Source organism: Salvelinus namaycush, chromosome 11 (assembly GCF_016432855.1).
Source record: "Salvelinus namaycush isolate Seneca chromosome 11, SaNama_1.0, whole genome shotgun sequence".
Lineage (NCBI taxonomy): Eukaryota > Metazoa > Chordata > Actinopteri > Salmoniformes > Salmonidae > Salvelinus > Salvelinus namaycush.
Window position 1 is genome coordinate 8,212,698 of NC_052317.1, and position 21,359 is coordinate 8,234,056.

At 43.4% G+C, this 21,359-nt stretch overlaps 1 protein-coding gene across 1 annotated transcript in view; it reads right to left on the reverse strand.

Moving 5' to 3' along the window:
• Nucleotides 1-21,359, reverse strand: part of LOC120056258 (NACHT, LRR and PYD domains-containing protein 3-like) — a 46,860-nt gene that overhangs the window by 10,485 nt on the left and 15,016 nt on the right. The gene's annotated exons all lie outside the window — the stretch shown is intronic.

Below are 21,359 nucleotides of genomic sequence, written 5' to 3' on the forward strand. Positions count from 1 at the left end.
GATTCCTGAAATGCAGCGCTTGTTGGAGTATTTTTCTATTTTATTCTGAAATTAGTACGACAGTACGACTCTCCCTGAACCGAACCTCCCAGCTTCAGCTGCTTACATCCACAACCTACCCCCCTCAACACCGCCAAGCCACCATAAAACACAGCAACTTCCTCTGCCCCACTGTCCCAACCATCTCCTTTCTCGGCTGCGGTCCACCAGCAAATCATGCAGTAAAGCCTCCCAAAGCTTCCTTGATCTTCGGCCATTGTCGAGATTCCTACCGGGATTCCCTTGCATGACACAGTCACCATTCATACCCAAGCCCACGGTTCCGCCACAACCAGATGCTATCGCAGTCCGACAATCTCATACGACCATACTGACGTCCTCCTTTGCTGAAGCCTGTTCATCTGGTTCACATCGGATTAGCCATGACGCGTTTCTCCATTCAAATCGTTTGCTCAAGCTACACGTCTCCAAACTCATTCCTCTGACAGTGCATTTTCATGACAAATTGGACACCAAAAATTGCAAATTGCCTTGCAAAATGTCAGAATTGTCGCAGCAGAGAAAATAATTTTTGCCCGCAAATGTATATTAAAAGAAACGCTGCGAAATCCTGGAGGGACTGATTTATTATTAAGGACAGAATACAAACTTGAGATGCGTGGGGCCAAAAGAAACTAATCCATGGTTTGGTTTTCTATAAACAGCCAATACAAACTTCAGCTAACTTTAGCCACCGCTAGTTACACATCAATGGAAGTGATTTGGCCATGAAATTATTAACAGGCACTGCATACCCCTATCACTCCCATAAATATTTTCGTAGCAGTGGCGAAAGTAAGCTGAAGTTTGTAATGGCTGTTTAAAGAAAACTGAACCATAAATAAATAAAACATCCTAGCCCATAGTTCCTCAGCCTGAAAGCAGTCTATCTAATATTAAGTTGTAAAATACAACCCTTTAATGCTACATTCTGCGAATGCAAAAACAATTAAAAAAATAAAATAAATGTAAATCTTTTTTTTTTTTTTGAAATGAGAAGACATATAGTTGTATTGAATACCTCTCTCCATAGTGTGAGATGTTATATTATTTACCATCATCTGTAGAGTTAACATCATGTTCCTTAACATGGTCTCCAGGCTCAGTGTGGTTGGAGAGATCTGCAGAAGCATCCTGAACATCCTGAACTGGTACGGTGCTTGTGTTCAGGTCGGGCCTGGTTGGTGTGGCTGATACTCCTGCTGTGGCTTGGTGTTCTGTCCCTGACATTGGAACTAGATAAAACAAAAATGTACAGAAATTGATGTATTGATCAGTCAATGAGGTCTGCATTTGTTTTATTTTGGAGGGACTAAATAATGTATGATTAAAGTGGTCCTCCAAAGAAAGGGGTAGTGGGGGCGCAATTAAAGAAAATATACTCCCTCAAACAACTCTTTCCCTCCTAGTCGGCAAACACGTCTGGTTTCAATCAAATATGCATTTTAGAATGATTACAGGCTCAAGCATACAGTATGAATCCTGAGCTATTTTTACAGTCGGTCTTTAACTTACCAGCTAGATCATTCCGTTTAATCTTCTGCAGAATATGGTGTGCCATCTCCAGAGCACCAGCTTCCCTATAGGTATGCACCATCTGATCCACTGTGTCCTCTCTTTTAGCATTTTCCAGCCTGCTAACTGGGATGGTAGATGAGCCATCCGAAACAGGCTGCTTCAGGTACCACTGAAATGTCTTCAACTCCTCACTGGTCAGTTGTTGTAGAATAGCTAGCAACCGTTCTGGGACAGGTGTGGGTGGAGCAGGTGATGAGGTGTCCATTTTCGATCACTTGACACTATTAAACAACAGATCAAGTTAAATGTGTATATAACGTTCACACAAAACACAAAATACTAGGCCCCTGTCAATTGTGTCAATCTGCTGTTGATATGGCATTATTGGCGGATTGAATCGTTTGGAGGAGCATGTCTTTGGCAATTGGATGAGGGGCACTATTTAAAAATGGGGATGGATAGCCAACTTGAACAAGCAAAATTAAGTATGCAGCAGTGGCGGTTGGTGCCATTTAAGATTGGGGAGGACATTTTTTGTTGTTGATCAAGGCCTTATTTCTATTACAGCATATTGGATGACTATCATTTACTGTATATTCCATTCACCCAGCTCAATGTAACATTAATAGGTTTAGTACTAGATTCTTTCTATGATCCTTTGATTGGGTGGACAACATGTCAGTTCATGCACAAAGAGCTCTGATAGGTTGGAGAATGTCCTCCAGAAGTTGTCAAACTTACTGTGTAAGTCTATGGAAGGGGGTGAAAACAATGAGCCTCCTAGGTTTTGTATTGAAGTCAATGTACAATGAAGTCAGTGCATTCGGAAAGTATTCAGACCCCTTCACTTTTTCCACATTTTGTTACGTTACAGCCTTATTCTAAAATTGATTACATAAAACAAAATCCTCAATCTACACACAATACCTCATAATGACACAGCGTAAACAGGTTTTTAGAAATGTTAGCAAATATTATTATTTTGTAATATATATTTACATAAGTATTCAGACCCTTTGCTATGAGACTCAAAATTGAGCTCAGGTGCATCCTTTTTCCAATGATCATCCTTGAGATGTTTCTACAACTTGGAGTCCACACGTGGTAAATTCAATTGATTGGACATGCTTTGCAAAGGCACACACCTGTCTATATAAGCTCCCACAGTTGACAGTGCATGTCAGAGCAAAAACCAAGCCATTAGGTCGAAGGAATTGTCCGTAAAGCTCTGAGACAGGATTGTGACAAGGCACAGATCTGGGGAAAGGTACCAAAATAATTATGTAGCATTGAAGGTCCCCAAGAACACGGTGGCCTCCATAATTCTTAAATGGAAGAAGTTTGGAACCACCAAGACTCTTTCTAGAGCTGGCCGCCCGGCCAAACTGAGCAATCGGGGGAGAAGGGCCTTGGTTGGGGAGGTGACCAAGAACCCAATGGTCACTCTGACAGAGCTCTAGAGTTCCTCTGTGGAGATGGTTGTCCTTCTGGAAGATTCTCCCATCTCTGCAGCACTCCACCTATCAGGCCTTTATGGTAGAGTGGCCAGACGGAAGCCACTCTTCAGTAAAAGGCACATGACAGTCCGCTTGGAGTTTGCTAACAGACACCTAAAGGACTCTCAGACCATGAGAAACAAGATTCTCTGGTGTGATGATACCAAGATTGAACTCATTGGCCTGAATGCCAAGCGTCACGTCTGGAGGAAACCTGGCACCATTCCTACTGTGAAGCTGATTAATTATTATTATTATAACAAAGCAAACACTCTGTCCATTTCTAAGAATTTGTAAGATCCTTATTTGCATAAAATAGACAAAGACCAGCCACCAAATTAATCAATAGCGTTTATTCTCGAGAGAGCTCCATTCAAAAAACCATGTACATTAGCTTATATATCACACACAGCGTCATAGCTTTCTAAATGTCCCTCCTCTTCCCCGACAAGGACAAAGCTGACAAAGTCCATTCCAACCCACCAACGCACATACCTTACAACAATATATCTGAATTATCTCCTGAAGTCTCACCATAGTTTATTACCACTTAGCTGACAGTTCCAGTCCCCCCCGGATACGGAAAACCTAGAGGGGCTTTTGCTGTCTTCCCTTATCTCCACAGAGTTATAGCTTAGTCGGTTCAAACATAGGTTAATGATCCACTTAGTTTTCTTTAGGCACACACACAGACATTGTCTCTTTAGGCACACACACAGACCCCCCCCCCCCCCCCCCCCGTACATGCTACATAACCTCTAATCCTAATGGTTAAGTTTCTGGGTAGAATCATTTATCTTAAACCTTGATAAAATATCTTAACAGAAGCATGGTGATGGCAGCATCATGCTGTGGGAATGTTTTTCAGCGGCAGGGACTGGGAGACTAGTCAGGATTGAGGGAAAGATGAACGGAGCAAAGTACAGAAAGATCCTTGATGAAAACCTGCTCCAGAGCAAAGTGTCACCTTCCACCTGGACAACGACCCTAAGCACAAAGCCAAGACAACGCAGGAGTGGCTTCAGGACAAGCCTATGAATGTCCTCGAGTTGCCCAGCCAGAGCCCAGATTTCACCCCATCTAACATCTCTGGAGAGACCTGAAAATAGCTGTGCAGCGACGCTCACCATCGAACCTGACAGAGCTTGAGAGGATCTGCAGAGATGCACCAGAGAAACTCCCCACATACAGGTGTGCCAAGCTTGTAGCGTCATACTCAAGAAGACTCAAGGCTGTAATCTCTGCCAAAGATGCTTCAACAAAGTACTGAGTAAAGTGTCTGAATACTTTTTGTTTTACATTTGCAAAAGTGTTTTTTTATTTAAAATCGGGTATTGTGTGTAGATTGATGAAGATTTATTCATCAATCCTCTGGGAATGCACAGTACCCAGAGGATGACAGAAATTAGCTGTCCTCCGGCTACACCATGGTGCTACCCCAGAGAGTGCTGTTGAGGCTACTGTAAACCTTCATTGCAAAACAGTGTGTTTTAATCAATTATTTGAGGACGTGAATATATACTTAAAGTGTTATAATAACCATGTAAATCTCTCTTGGACAATGGGACTTTGATCAAAATATTTGGCTATATACACTACCGGTCAAAAGTTGACGCCTACTCATTCAAGGGTTTTTCTTTATTTTCTACTATTTTCTACATTGGAGAATAATAGTGAAGACATCAAAACTATGAAATAACACATATGGAATCATGTAGTAACCAAAAAAGTGTTAGAACATTTGTTTATTTTAGATACTTCAAAGTAGCCACCCTTTGCCTTGATGACAGCTTTGCACACTCTTGGCATTCTCTCAACCAGCTTCACCTAGAATGTTTTTCCAACCGTCTTGGAGTTCCCACATATGCTGAGCACTTGTTGGCTGCTTTTCCTTCACTCTGCGGTATCCATGCTGGTTAAGTGTGCCTTGAATTCTAAATAAATCACAGACAGTGTCACCAGCAAAGCACCCCCACACCATAACACCTCCTCCTCCATGCTTTACGGTGGAAAATACACATGCAGAGATCATCCGTTCACCCACACCGAGTCTCACAAAGACATGCCGGTTGGAACCAAAAATCTCCAATTTGGACTCCAGACCAAAGGACAAATTTCCACCGGTCTAATGTCCATTGCTTGTGTTTCTTGGCCCAAGCAAGTCTCTTCTTCTTGTTGGTGTCCTTTAGTGGTGGTTTCTTTGCAGTAATTCAACCATGAAGGCCTGATTCACACAGTCTCTTCTGAACAGTTGATGTTGAGATGTGTCTGTTACTTGAACTCTGTGAAGCATTTATTTGGGCTGCTATTTCTGAGGCTGGTAACTCTAATGAACTTATCCTTTGCAGCAGAGGTAACTCTGGGTCTTCCATTCCTGTTGCGGTCCTCATGAGAGCCAGTTTTATCATAGCGCTTGATGGGTTTTGCGACTGCACTTGCAGAAACGTTCAAAGTTCTTAAAATTTGCCGTATTGACTGACCATGTCTTAAAAGTAATGATGGACTGTCGTTTCTCTTTGCTTATTTGAGCTGTTCTTGCCATAATATGGACTTGGTCTTTTACCAAAATAGGGCTATCTTCTGTATACCCCCCTACCTTGTCACAACACAAGTGTCATGATGTTGCCTGCTTGGGTACTGCAAACCCCATCCCCCTCTCCCTGCCTCTCCCTTTCCTACCACAACCCATGCGGTGATCACAGAGAGGTCGTAAATTCCTGAGAATCTCCTCATGGCCCAACAGTATTAGACAGAGGGTAAACTTTCAGGACAAAGGAATTCTCTTCCACCTCACAGAACTTGAGGACCCGCCCCTGAGCCAGTTGGGTCAGAGACCATGGGACAGCCCCTCTCTGCTATCCGAATAAAAGCCAACTCTGAGAAATTACCATTAGACCATGTTTATCCTCAATGGGGAGAACAAAGGTTAATGTAACATTGCTGAATCTTTAACCATACCACGTGGTTAAAACTCTTATACTAATAATAACAAGTTTTGATATTGACTACTAGTCTGCAGCTAGGAATTCGGTATCATTGAACGCGAAGAAAGACAACCGCCGAAACAAGCATTCTACAACGAATGTCACTCTGAACAATCCACAATAACTACGACAGAAGGAACTCCAACAAAACGAACTTCTCTCCAACGATCAAGACGACACACAATGAGCGTAAATATATATATATTGATTGCAATTGTTCCCGAATGAGTGAGCGTCCATGTGTAAAGGATTAGCATGTCAATTGTTATAATTATGAACTCTGTAGTGACTTCTTGGTCGAACGCCAATTTTTCCTTTGTCTAACAAGCTGCTATGCCGGTTCAGCCCACTAGGGCATATTTCTCCTATCATTTCATGTAACTATTTTAAGTTTGTGTGTTTGTTTATGCATTTCTGTGAATTAATTAGTTAGTAATAAATAAATGATTTAAGACAATTGATGTATGGATGACTCATAGTGAAGACTGGGTTCGTGCAGATAATCAACAATTTACGACGTTTGGAATGAGACTAACGTGAGGTAAAGTAAATAAATCATTAATTAGAGGACTATTGATCAGATATGAAAATATCTGAAAGGTTATATTGGGAAATTATAACTTTGTAATCTAATAACTTTCCCTGGTGCCCTCGAATTCATAGTTAGTTACGTTATTACTCAAGTGATCGCGTAATCCCTAATTACAGGAATCTTTAAAAACTATAAGTCTTCAATTTAACGATAGCAAAGACACAACATATATGGTGCCCCCTGTGAGGAATCTAAGATAGAATTAGACTCTGCTGTGTAATTCCAAATATCAATTGTGCAAACAGAAATTGTACAAACAGACTGCTTTCTATAAAAATTGGTTGCGTGTGTGTATTCATATTTGAAGAGGCTACATTGCGCCTCCGGTAGCGGTCTTTTAGCGTCAGAGCAGTGTGGTAAATTCCAGATTTAGTCCGTTAGGCCAAACGGTACTATTTCTGTCGGTCAATATTAACTTCTAGAGCCAATAAGGTTAGAAATTAGAAGATATTCGTTCGTGACCGAGCCGGAGTAATTTGTCGGCCTACCACACTAAACCAGTGTGGACTGACTACAGGCATAGTTGTATTTATGTACCGTGTCGCTCCGGTCAACATAACGCTAGCAAAATAGGCCGAATGGTTTAACGTGAGACGTCACTAGTAAACCTACTCTCTCCATGGTGAGAGGGAACCCTATCCTACCCTTTCGTGCTTAGAACGTGATATTTTTGAACAACATAGGGTAAGTAAGCACGAGGTGGGAAATCCACAGGGTTTTTACTTTCTGTGTGCTGTTTAAATTCCTCAGCCTCGCGCGACGGAAGTCCCGCCCTTTGTACTTCCGTTTGATTTCAGCATTCTGCATCACTGGTGGTGAAGAATCGCAAGTACAGCTCTTAAAAGAAGTGGCGAATATCCAAACGTGGATCACGTTTAAATAATCCAGCAATCTCAATTGTTTGGGTCTCATTCAATTTATTTATTTAAATTGTCGGACATACCTTTCTAGGTTCTTCCAATTAAATGAGACATCTTAAACTTCTCATATTAACCTAGATTAAGCACTTCTCAGGTTAATTAAAGTTTAACTCACAAATTGCCTATACAGGTTTGATTTATCATTAAATTGATCAATCAGTAAAATTTGGGTTTTTCAAAACCCATTCAGTAATCCAGTACTGACAGAAGCCCCGCCCCAGCGGGAATCCCATGTGGTTTCGGCCTTAGGGAGAAGTGCCACAGTGTTGAATGTGCCCAACATTTGGTCTACTGTTTACACTTATGATATCCAATCAACAGAGATTTTATGGATTATCGTCTCATTCAATTTAATAAGTTAAATTGTTGAACATAATTTAATGTTCTTCCAATCAAATGAGACACTTTTAAACTTATCATATTAACCTAGATGAAGCCACATCTCATGTTAATTAAAGTTTAATACCCAGATAGCCTACACAGGTAGGATTAATCATTGGCATTGATTAATTAATTCAATTTGCTTTTGTAAATTCATTCACGTCCAACTTTCACATTACTGGTACAGTACTGGTAGTTCGTCAACATCTATAAATAGATTAAACTTGTCTTTGCAGCTTCCAATATATTCCAAAACCAAATTTAGGAAAATTAGGAAAAACATTTTTCCTTTCAAAATGTTCTAATAATGTGCAAGCAATCAGAGGGGGTAATCCCCACCCGCCCGCTAATTAGTGAACCTCCACCCGCAAATGTATTGATCTCTGACCTCAGCAGCGATACCAACACTAATTATGCCCTTAGTGGAAAAGCAGACAACACTTTCCAAAATCAACCATCAGGCGCAGGCCTCGTAAAGGTTCTCTCCAGTCTAGCCCTGATGTCTTGCCACCCGAGATTGGCATCTGTCCAATACCGCAGTGCACAGCTGAAGCACGAGCAGGTGATGGTAGACATGGAGGGACAGGTGGAGAGAACCGGGAAACTAATGACAAATGCAGAAAATGGAAAAATTCTGCTAGCTATGGAACTGCGCTTGAAAACTGAACAATTAAATAAAATTGCAAAAACGTATGACGATGAACAAGCACAAGCTCTTCAACAAAATTGTTTTCTACAGGAACAAAATCAAATGCTACTGGAACAACTCGATTTATACAAAACTAAATACGATGATGTCCACGCCAAACTAGATAAATCTGAAGAGTTATCTACAAACAGGAGCGCTCAACTTGATAACATACATGCAGTTATGTTGAACGTTACTCAAAATAACGCGGTTCTACTCAAAACGCTGCAGACCAAAGACGATCAGTTAATGAACATAATGACAAAGTTGGATGACAAATCAGCAGAACTCATTGAAGTCGCTGACCAAATGAATGATGAGAGAACTCAGGTGATGAAGATGGAAATATTGATTTCTAAGCAAGCAGCGGAAATCTCATCACTGAATCTCTCGCTCCGTACTCGAGACCTCTATTTGCAAACCATGACAGATAAGTTTGAGACCGAAAGGAGCAAGTGTGACACTCACGTGTCCAAAATCAGTACTCTAAGCGCTCAAGTGGACTCTGCAATGCAGCAGAATACCACCCTTAGGTACCATCTGGATGAAGTCCAGAATGGTCACGCTCTACAGCGTGACTACCAATCCAAGCAACCGGAGCCCTGTACTCACAGGAGTAAAGACGATAGGTTTCAGACCTTGCCTCCCTCATGTGTCCCTCAGTGCCGAATGGCCAAGAGGAGAAGACTAAGTAATATTGCACCTCTTGGCCAACAACAACAAGGCTTGGCTTCTTCTCTTGGCCTTTCGGCCCCAATCTCTCCACAGGATGAAGCCAACCCTCTCCGCCCGCTTGGCACGGTTAGCCAAACGATACTGAGACGTTCCTAACTGACATAGAGGACGCGTTGGATGGCTACCCGAACGCTACAGGTTCTGACAGGGTTTACCTGTTGAAGCGAACGTCAAATAGACACGTGACAAGGTTCATTCGTCTACAACAGCAACACGTGCTAAATGACTACGCTAAACTTGCCACAGCTTTGAAAGTAGAATTCAGTGGTTCTGCGACTCGCAAACACAATAGCTCACTGGCTAACACCGTTAAACAAGCTCGGAACGAACACCCACAAGCTTACTATCATAGGCTTCGTTCAGCTTACTTTGGCCTACTCACTGAAACAGGCATGGAAGACCTGTTACCTTTTAAACAAATATTCCTGTCGAACATGTATCCTACCTTCATTACCTACTTGGGCCCTGCCGCCCACGTTGGCTTGCCTATCTTACAACTCAGAGAGCTTGCAAGCACAGCTTTTGAGGCATCAAAAGTTCACAACGCTAAGAGCCCTGACCACTCGGTTTTGAAGTTTGACCAGGAGCACTCACTCCAGCTAGAGGGTGCATTATCAGGTATTGGAGCGTTGAGAGATACAACAACCGTTTCTACCACGAAACCATGATTCCAATAACCTCCGCGGTCTAAATAACTGTAAAGTACGTCGCAATCAACATGACTACCGCTACAATCGACCTGTTCGCTACGTTCCTGCACCCAACCCACAAAAAGTGTCAGAGCACAAGGGTAACAAAGGGTTGAAGGACAATCAAAACGTAGACCAATGTTCTCCAGAAGTTCCACTACGGGAAGAACTAAAGCGAGGACAATTTGAGAAAAGGGTAAAAGAGGACTAGACGGGGAATTACCGGACACCAGGTCCGCAGAAATTAACACCCTTAGCAAGGACGTTAAAGTTCAAATTTCTCCCGCTCTCATTCAAGACCCTATCCAGGGCCCGCTTGATCAAGAAACAAGCCCCCGGGCTTTGTCTATAGACTCTGATACAAAGGTTGCGAAGAAAAAGGTCAAACGCTTCGTTAATGCCAAGCCCACTCAAAATCGTAAAAGTCAATCTGCTTCCACCTTGAACAGAAATGGCACATCACGTCGTTGCGAAAGACCACTCCACTTTGTGGGGAATATGTCCACTAAACACGAATCGAAACGGCCGTACCTGGAAACAGTCCTGGAGGACTGCTTAACTTGTCATGCGCTAATTGATTCGGGTATCACTCATCTCTCAAACATTGTTTGATAATCTAAAAAGGGCTTTGAAGCCAACTAAACGTTGGTTAAAAGTGGAACGATGCGACACTACACTTCGAGGGGTCACTCAGACTACCTCGGCTCTCACATTGAGAGTCATGCTGAAACTACACTTCAAGGACGTATCGCTCATTCACCCTGTGTACGTTACCAGCCTCGAAACTGTACCCCTGCTACTTGGAGCAGACTTGATGGATCGGTTACTCCCATTGACGGATTGGAAAACCAACCAGGTATGGTCACAGGCCACCCTGCCTTCTCCACTGACCACACTGTCTTCCCCTAACGCTAGCTGCAACGCAGTCAGTCACGAGGGATATCTGTCAAAAGCACCCCTTGGGAAAAAGACGTTTAAAAACCTCTTGGGGCAGAATCCGATCCAAGGAGATATTACGATACCTCGACACATTCCATCAGCCAACCTGATTGACCATTCTTTTCATGATTTCGAGCCAGCTGTCTCTGTTAATAAGCAACTTCCCTCCTCCGTGCAGTCGTGCAATACGGTAGTTGAGATGAACTCCTCTTGCCCTTCAGACATTTCCGCAAGCACTGCGGCCGTCTCAGCAAGAAAAACATCGATGCGCAGAGTATACTCTGCTTCCGATGATACACCTTCCGCTTTGTTGGGGACTGTCAACCCTTACAATGACACTAATGGCGTCAGTCCAGCAACTGACCCGATGATTCCCACTGGTGAAACACTTGGCGATATCACAGACCGATATCCTTGTCTCAGTTCGCAGGTACTGATAAGGTTGCCACACGCGGACACGGTGGGGACTGACATGCCTCGACAGCCACTGAGCGTTTTGAAGCACAAACACCAGGAGATTTGGTTGAAAGGTTACAGCCATTCTCATAACAACGCGGCCGCTGACAACTCGTACATCGGGTCCGATCTTTTCATTTGCGCCTCGGACACCAACACCACCCGCTGGTGGGTGGGGGGTCCCGAGACACAAAGGGGGGGAATAGTAGCCCAGACCCATGATGAGCCTCATCGAGGCCGGTGGGGGGGTCAAGACTACGGACAACACCGTACGAGGCCGCCAGAGCATAAATCAAATCTAGTTGTAAACTCCCCTATGAGAACATTGAGGAGCAGACAGGCCCCTAGACGGGGATTATCTTAGAGCACATCTAAAATAGTACTGAGGTGTACCACACTGGTCGTAAAGGAAGTCCAGGGGACTTGTCCACCTCCAAAACAAATGGCAACAATAATCATTCCTTGCCATGTGTAGGTTCAACTACAATACAACTAGTAAAATGCTCCAATCATGTGTGCCGGTAGTATAATATTTCAGAATAAATCGGTAGGATAACTGGTCCCTTTGAGCACCAGTACCAATACCAGCAACAGTCAGTCTAGCTACAATCAGTAAGGAGGTTAGAGACCTAACCAATCAAATTACCCTTGACAATAGCGACATAGGAGTCACTCAGAGTGCAACACGGGGAAGGGAATCTCCAGTGCACTCTTCCAACGGTTAACACACATGCCACTAATAAATAGAATCCTTCATTCAGGAGGAAACTTATTAGAATCATTAACCATGATCACACCACGTACGACTGGTCCAATACTTAAAGAGTACTTCCGTCGTGAGGTCAGCTCCTCCGTGGATAACATAGCTATGAAATATACTTCATACCTATCACCACTACAATAGTGGAAGACACAGTGACTTAGTAAAAACTACTACAGACTCCCTCGACACCAATTCTGACTGACCTCCAGGCATTGACCTGAAAATTACCTGACTACGTCAGACTCATTCTGAACAAGTTGTAATCTGCCAGGATACCTGGTTTTCTTCCCTTGACATGCGCGCTTGTTTAAGCATAAACGCACATGCACAACGGAACATCCAATTAGGATTTATGCTAGGATCACTTAAGGGTCCAAGCAAAATACCAGCCTTAGTAAAGTTGAACATTTACTTCTAGGCCTTTGTCTCTACAGCACTCACCAGTTTTCTTCCCAGAAGTCTATAGGTCATCCCTGTAGACTGCCCAAAACTAGTGCCTTACAGCTGTAAAGTTATCATATAGTTATCAACTTAGGATAGTGCCTAAGCAACACACCAAGTAGGAAAACCCTAGATATGGCGTTAGAGACAATGCCATGATAGTCATTTTGCCAGAACATTGGACGTATATAGAATACAGTCCAATTAGATGATTTTTGTGTGAGAACTATATTTTGTATATCTTTTTGTTTATGCTTTCATTCCTTTTCGGTTCAGTTCCTTTGACATTTAGGAAGTGATAGAGCCATAAACAACTTCCCTATACAACATTCACTTAGTGCCACAACGCCGCTCATTGGGGAATTAATGTAATTATATATATATTTCATGAGTGTGTGTGCGTTGTTAACATCTGCCTAAGTTACTGCTCAGATCTCCCAGTCTGGACGACAACCAGACGACGGGTCCGGAACGGCGACCCCAAATCCGGACACCCACGGCCCATCCTTGTGGCGGCATGCCCGCTGTCAGAGAGCCTACCAAGGTAAACCACCAAGGGGGGGACCACAACGGCGATCACCAACCAGGACATCCCCTGGCCCTCCCTGGGGTACTTTGCAGCTTCCAGGGAATCTACCAAGGTACATCACTAGAAGGGACCGCAACGGCGATCACCAACCGGACATCAACTGCCATCCTTGTGGTGGACTGCTCCGCTTTCAGAGAAGCCTACCAAGTTCAACCACCAGAGGGGACTGCAACGATGATCTACAAACAGGACACCACGTGTTCATGATTTTATGTTGATTTGTAACTTGCAGGACAAACAAGATCCAAACCACCAGGGGGGGTATGTCATGATGTTGCCTGCTTGGGTACTGCAAACTCCATCCCCCTCTCCCTGCCTCTCCCTTTCCTACCACAACCCATGCGGTGATCACAGAGAGGTCGTAAATTCCTGAGAATCTCCTCATGGCCCAACAGTATTAGACAGAGGGTAAACTTTCAGGACAAAGGAATTCTCTTCCACCTCACAGAACTTGAGGACCCGCCCCTGAGCCAGTTGGGTCAGAGACCATGGGACAGCCCCTCTCTGCTATCCGAATAAAAGCCAACTCTGAGAAATTACCATTAGACCATGTTTATCCTCAATGGGGAGAACAAAGGTTAATGTAACATTGCTGAATCTTTAACCATACCATGTGGTTAAAACTCTTATACTAATAATAACAAGTTTTGATATTGACTACTAGTCTGCAGCTAGGAATTCGGTATCATTGAACGCGAAGAAAGACAACCGCCGAAACAAGCATTCTACAACGAATGTCACTCTGAACAATCCACAATAACTACGACAGAAGGAACTCCAACAAAACGAACTTCTCTCCAACGATCAAGACGACACACAATGAGCGTAAATATATATATATTGATTGCAATTGTTCCCGAATGAGTGAGCGTCCATGTGTAAAGGATTAGCATGTCAATTGTTATAATTATGAACTCTGTAGTGACTTCTTGGTCGAACGCCAATTTTTCCTTTGTCTAACAAGCTGCTATGCCGGTTCAGCCCACTAGGGCATATTTCTCCTATCATTTCATGTAACTATTTTAAGTTTGTGTGTTTGTTTATGCATTTCTGTGAATTAATTAGTTAGTAATAAATAAATGATTTAAGACAATTGATGTATGGATGACTCATAGTGAAGACTGGGTTCGTGCAGATAATCAACAATTTACGACGTTTGGAATGAGACTAACGTGAGGTAAAGTAAATAAATCATTAATTAGAGGACTATTGATCAGATATGAAAATATCTGAAAGGTTATATTGGGAAATTATAACTTTAATCTAATAACTTTCCCTGGTGCCCTCGAATTCATAGTTAGTTACGTTATTACTCAAGTGATCGCGTAATCCCTAATTACAGGAATCTTTAAAAACTATAAGTCTTCAATTTAACGATAGCAAAGACACAACATATATGGTGCCCCCTGTGAGGAATCTAAGATAGAATTAGACTCTGCTGTGTAATTCCAAATATCAATTGTGCAAACAGAAATTGTACAAACAGACTGCTTTCTATAAAAATTGGTTGCGTGTGTGTATTCATATTTGAAGAGGCTACATTGCGCCTCCGGTAGCGGTCTTTTAGCGTCAGAGCAGTGTGGTAAATTCCAGATTTAGTCCGTTAGGCCAAACGGTACTATTTCTGTCGTCAATATTAACTTCTAGAGCCAATAAGGTTAGAAATTAGAAGATATTCGTTCGTGACCGAGCCGGAGTAATTTGTCGGCCTACCACACTAAACCAGTGTGGACTGACTACAGGCATAGTTGTATTTATGTACCGTGTCGCTCCGGTCAACATAACGCTAGCAAAATAGGCCGAATGGTTTAACGTGAGACGTCACTAGTAAACCTACTCTCTCCATGGTGAGAGGGAACCCTATCCTACCCTTTCGTGCTTAGAACGTGATATTTTTGAACAACATAGGGTAAGTAAGCACGAGGTGGGAAATCCACAGGGTTTTTACTTTCTGTGTGCTGTTTAAATTCCTCAGCCTCGCGCGACGGAAGTCCCGCCCTTTGTACTTCCGTTTGATTTCAGCATTCTGCATCACTGGTGGTGAAGAATCGCAAGTACAGCTCTTAAAAGAAGTGGCGAATATCCAAACGTGGATCACGTTTAAATAATCCAGCAATCTCAATTGTTTGGGTCTCATTCAATTTATTTATTTAAATTGTCGGACATACCTTTCTAGGTTCTTCCAATTAAATGAGACATCTTAAACTTCTCATATTAACCTAGATTAAGCACTTCTCAGGTTAATTAAAGTTTAACTCACAAATTGCCTATACAGGTTTGATTTATCATTAAATTGATCAATCAGTAAAATTTGGGTTTTTCAAAACCCATTCAGTAATCCAGTACTGACAGAAGCCCCGCCCCAGCGGGAATCCCATGTGGTTTCGGCCTTAGGGAGAAGTGCCACAGTGTTGAATGTGCCCAACATTTGGTCTACTGTTTACACTTATGATATCCAATCAACAGAGATTTTATGGATTATCGTCTCATTCAATTTAATAAGTTAAATTGTTGAACATAATTTAATGTTCTTCCAATCAAATGAGACACTTTTAAACTTATCATATTAACCTAGATGAAGCCACATCTCATGTTAATTAAAGTTTAATACCCAGATAGCCTACACAGGTAGGATTAATCATTGGCATTGATTAATTAATTCAATTTGCTTTTGTAAATTCATTCACGTCCAACTTTCACATTACTGGTACAGTACTGGTAGTTCGTCAACATCTATAAATAGATTAAACTTGTCTTTGCAGCTTCCAATATATTCCAAAACCAAATTTAGGAAAATTAGGAAAAACATTTTTCCTTTCAAAATGTTCTAATAATGTGCAAGCAATCAGAGGGGGTAATCCCCACCCGCCCGCTAATTAGTGAACCTCCACCCGCAAATGTATTGATCTCTGACCTCAGCAGCGATACCAACACTAATTATGCCCTTAGTGGAAAAGCAGACAACACTTTCCAAAATCAACCATCAGGCGCAGGCCTCGTAAAGGTTCTCTCCAGTCTAGCCCTGATGTCTTGCCACCCGAGATTGGCATCTGTCCAATACCGCAGTGCACAGCTGAAGCACGAGCAGGTGATGGTAGACATGGAGGGACAGGTGGAGAGAACCGGGAAACTAATGACAAATGCAGAAAATGGAAAAATTCTGCTAGCTATGGAACTGCGCTTGAAAACTGAACAATTAAATAAAATTGCAAAAACGTATGACGATGAACAAGCACAAGCTCTTCAACAAAATTGTTTTCTACAGGAACAAAATCAAATGCTACTGGAACAACTCGATTTATACAAAACTAAATACGATGATGTCCACGCCAAACTAGATAAATCTGAAGAGTTATCTACAAACAGGAGCGCTCAACTTGATAACATACATGCAGTTATGTTGAACGTTACTCAAAATAACGCGGTTCTACTCAAAACGCTGCAGACCAAAGACGATCAGTTAATGAACATAATGACAAAGTTGGATGACAAATCAGCAGAACTCATTGAAGTCGCTGACCAAATGAATGATGAGAGAACTCAGGTGATGAAGATGGAAATATTGATTTCTAAGCAAGCAGCGGAAATCTCATCACTGAATCTCTCGCTCCGTACTCGAGACCTCTATTTGCAAACCATGACAGATAAGTTTGAGACCGAAAGGAGCAAGTGTGACACTCACGTGTCCAAAATCAGTACTCTAAGCGCTCAAGTGGACTCTGCAATGCAGCAGAATACCACCCTTAGGTACCATCTGGATGAAGTCCAGAATGGTCACGCTCTACAGCGTGACTACCAATCCAAGCAACCGGAGCCCTGTACTCACAGGAGTAAAGACGATAGGTTTCAGACCTTGCCTCCCTCATGTGTCCCTCAGTGCCGAATGGCCAAGAGGAGAAGACTAAGTAATATTGCACCTCTTGGCCAACAACAACAAGGCTTGGCTTCTTCTCTTGGCCTTTCGGCCCCAATCTCTCCACAGGATGAAGCCAACCCTCTCCGCCCGCTTGGCACGGTTAGCCAAACGATACTGAGACGTTCCTAACTGACATAGAGGACACGTTGGAGGGCTACCCGAACGCTACAGGTTCTGACAGGGTTTACCTGTTGAAGCGAACGTCAAATAGACACGTGACAAGGTTCATTCGTCTACAACAGCAACACGTGCTAAATGACTACGCTAAACTTGCCACAGCTTTGAAAGTAGAATTCAGTGGTTCTGCGACTCGCAAACACAATAGCTCACTGGCTAACACCGTTAAACAAGCTCGGAACGAACACCCACAAGCTTACTATCATAGGCTTCGTTCAGCTTACTTTGGCCTACTCACTGAAACAGGCATGGAAGACCTGTTACCTTTTAAACAAATATTCCTGTCGAACATGTATCCTACCTTCATTACCTACTTGGGCCCTGCCGCCCACGTTGGCTTGCCTATCTTACAACTCAGAGAGCTTGCAAGCACAGCTTTTGAGGCATCAAAAGTTCACAACGCTAAGAGCCCTGACCACTCGGTTTTGAAGTTTGACCAGGAGCACTCACTCCAGCTAGAGGGTGCATTATCAGGTATTGGAGCGTTGAGAGATACAACAACAGTTTCTACCACGAAACCATGATTCCAATAACCTCCGCGGTCGAAATAACTGTAAAGTACGTCGCAATCAACATGACTACCGCTACAATCGACCTGTTCGCTACGTTCCTGCACCCAACCCACAAAAAGTGTCAGAGCACAAGGGTAACAAAGGGTTGAAGGACAATCAAAACGTAGACCAATGTTCTCCAGAAGTTCCACTACGGGAAGAACTAAAGCGAGGACAATTTGAGAAAAGGGTAAAAGAGGACTAGACGGGGAATTACCGGACACCAGGTCCGCAGAAATTAACACCCTTAGCAAGGACGTTAAAGTTCAAATTTCTCCCGCTCTCATTCAAGACCCTATCCAGGGCCCGCTTGATCAAGAAACAAGCCCCCGGGCTTTGTCTATAGACTCTGATACAAAGGTTGCGAAGAAAAAGGTCAAACGCTTCGTTAATGCCAAGCCCACTCAAAATCGTAAAAGTCAATCTGCTTCCACCTTGAACAGAAATGGCACATCACGTCGTTGCGAAAGACCACTCCACTTTGTGGGGAATATGTCCACTAAACACGAATCGAAACGGCCGTACCTGGAAACAGTCCTGGAGGACTGCTTAACTTGTCATGCGCTAATTGATTCGGGTATCACTCATCTCTCAAACATTGTTTGATAATCTAAAAAGGGCTTTGAAGCCAACTAAACGTTGGTTAAAAGTGGAACGATGCGACACTACACTTCGAGGGGTCACTCAGACTACCTCGGCTCTCACATTGAGAGTCATGCTGAAACTACACTTCAAGGACGTATCGCTCATTCACCCTGTGTACGTTACCAGCCTCGAAACTGTACCCCTGCTACTTGGAGCAGACTTGATGGATCGGTTACTCCCATTGACGGATTGGAAAACCAACCAGGTATGGTCACAGGCCACCCTGCCTTCTCCACTGACCACACTGTCTTCCCCTAACGCTAGCTGCAACGCAGTCAGTCACGAGGGATATCTGTCAAAAGCACCCCTTGGGAAAAAGACGTTTAAAAACCTCTTGGGGCAGAATCCGATCCAAGGAGATATTACGATACCTCGACACATTCCATCAGCCAACCTGATTGACCATTCTTTTCATGATTTCGAGCCAGCTGTCTCTGTTAATAAGCAACTTCCCTCCTCCGTGCAGTCGTGCAATACGGTAGTTGAGATGAACTCCTCTTGCCCTTCAGACATTTCCGCAAGCACTGCGGCCGTCTCAGCAAGAAAAACATCGATGCGCAGAGTATACTCTGCTTCCGATGATACACCTTCCGCTTTGTTGGGGACTGTCAACCCTTACAATGACACTAATGGCGTCAGTCCAGCAACTGACCCGATGATTCCCACTGGTGAAACACTTGGCGATATCACAGACCGATATCCTTGTCTCAGTTCGCAGGTACTGATAAGGTTGCCACACGCGGACACGGTGGGGACTGACATGCCTCGACAGCCACTGAGCGTTTTGAAGCACAAACACCAGGAGATTTGGTTGAAAGGTTACAGCCATTCTCATAACAACGCGGCCGCTGACAACTCGTACATCGGGTCCGATCTTTTCATTTGCGCCTCGGACACCAACACCACCCGCTGGTGGGTGGGGGGTCCCGAGACACAAAGGGGGGGAATAGTAGCCCAGACCCATGATGAGCCTCATCGAGGCCGGTGGGGGGGTCAAGACTACGGACAACACCGTACGAGGCCGCCAGAGCATAAATCAAATCTAGTTGTAAACTCCCCTATGAGAACATTGAGGAGCAGACAGGCCCCTAGACGGGGATTATCTTAGAGCACATCTAAAATAGTACTGAGGTGTACCACACTGGTCGTAAAGGAAGTCCAGGGGACTTGTCCACCTCCAAAACAAATGGCAACAATAATCATTCCTTGCCATGTGTAGGTTCAACTACAATACAACTAGTAAAATGCTCCAATCATGTGTGCCGGTAGTATAATATTTCAGAATAAATCGGTAGGATAACTGGTCCCTTTGAGCACCAGTACCAATACCAGCAACAGTCAGTCTAGCTACAATCAGTAAGGAGGTTAGAGACCTAACCAATCAAATTACCCTTGACAATAGCGACATAGGAGTCACTCAGAGTGCAACACGGGGAAGGGAATCTCCAGTGCACTCTTCCAACGGTTAACACACATGCCACTAATAAATAGAATCCTTCATTCAGGAGGAAACTTATTAGAATCATTAACCATGATCACACCACGTACGACTGGTCCAATACTTAAAGAGTACTTCCGTCGTGAGGTCAGCTCCTCCGTGGATAACATAGCTATGAAATATACTTCATACCTATCACCACTACAATAGTGGAAGACACAGTGACTTAGTAAAAACTACTACAGACTCCCTCGACACCAATTCTGACTGACCTCCAGGCATTGACCTGAAAATTACCTGACTACGTCAGACTCATTCTGAACAAGTTGTAATCTGCCAGGATACCTGGTTTTCTTCCCTTGACATGCGCGCTTGTTTAAGCATAAACGCACATGCACAACGGAACATCCAATTAGGATTTATGCTAGGATCACTTAAGGGTCCAAGCAAAATACCAGCCTTAGTAAAGTTGAACATTTACTTCTAGGCCTTTGTCTCTACAGCACTCACCAGTTTTCTTCCCAGAAGTCTATAGGTCATCCCTGTAGACTGCCCAAAACTAGTGCCTTACAGCTGTAAAGTTATCATATAGTTATCAACTTAGGATAGTGCCTAAGCAACACACCAAGTAGGAAAACCCTAGATATGGCGTTAGAGACAATGCCATGATAGTCATTTTGCCAGAACATTGGACGTATATAGAATACAGTCCAATTAGATGATTTTTGTGTGAGAACTATATTTTGTATATCTTTTTGTTTATGCTTTCATTCCTTTTCGGTTCAGTTCCTTTGACATTTAGGAAGTGATAGAGCCATAAACAACTTCCCTATACAACATTCACTTAGTGCCACAACGCCGCTCATTGGGGAATTAATGTAATTATATATATATTTCATGAGTGTGTGTGCGTTGTTAACATCTGCCTAAGTTACTGCTCAGATCTCCCAGTCTGGACGACAACCAGACGACGGGTCCGGAACGGCGACCCCAAATCCGGACACCCACGGCCCATCCTTGTGGCGGCATGCCCGCTGTCAGAGAGCCTACCAAGGTAAACCACCAAGGGGGGGACCACAACGGCGATCACCAACCAGGACATCCCCTGGCCCTCCCTGGGGTACTTTGCAGCTTCCAGGGAATCTACCAAGGTACATCACTAGAAGGGACCGCAACGGCGATCACCAACCGGACATCAACTGCCATCCTTGTGGTGGACTGCTCCGCTTTCAGAGAAGCCTACCAAGTTCAACCACCAGAGGGGACTGCAACGATGATCTACAAACAGGACACCACGTGTTCATGATTTTATGTTGATTTGTAACTTGCAGGACAAACAAGATCCAAACCACCAGGGGGGGTATGTCATGATGTTGCCTGCTTGGGTACTGCAAACTCCATC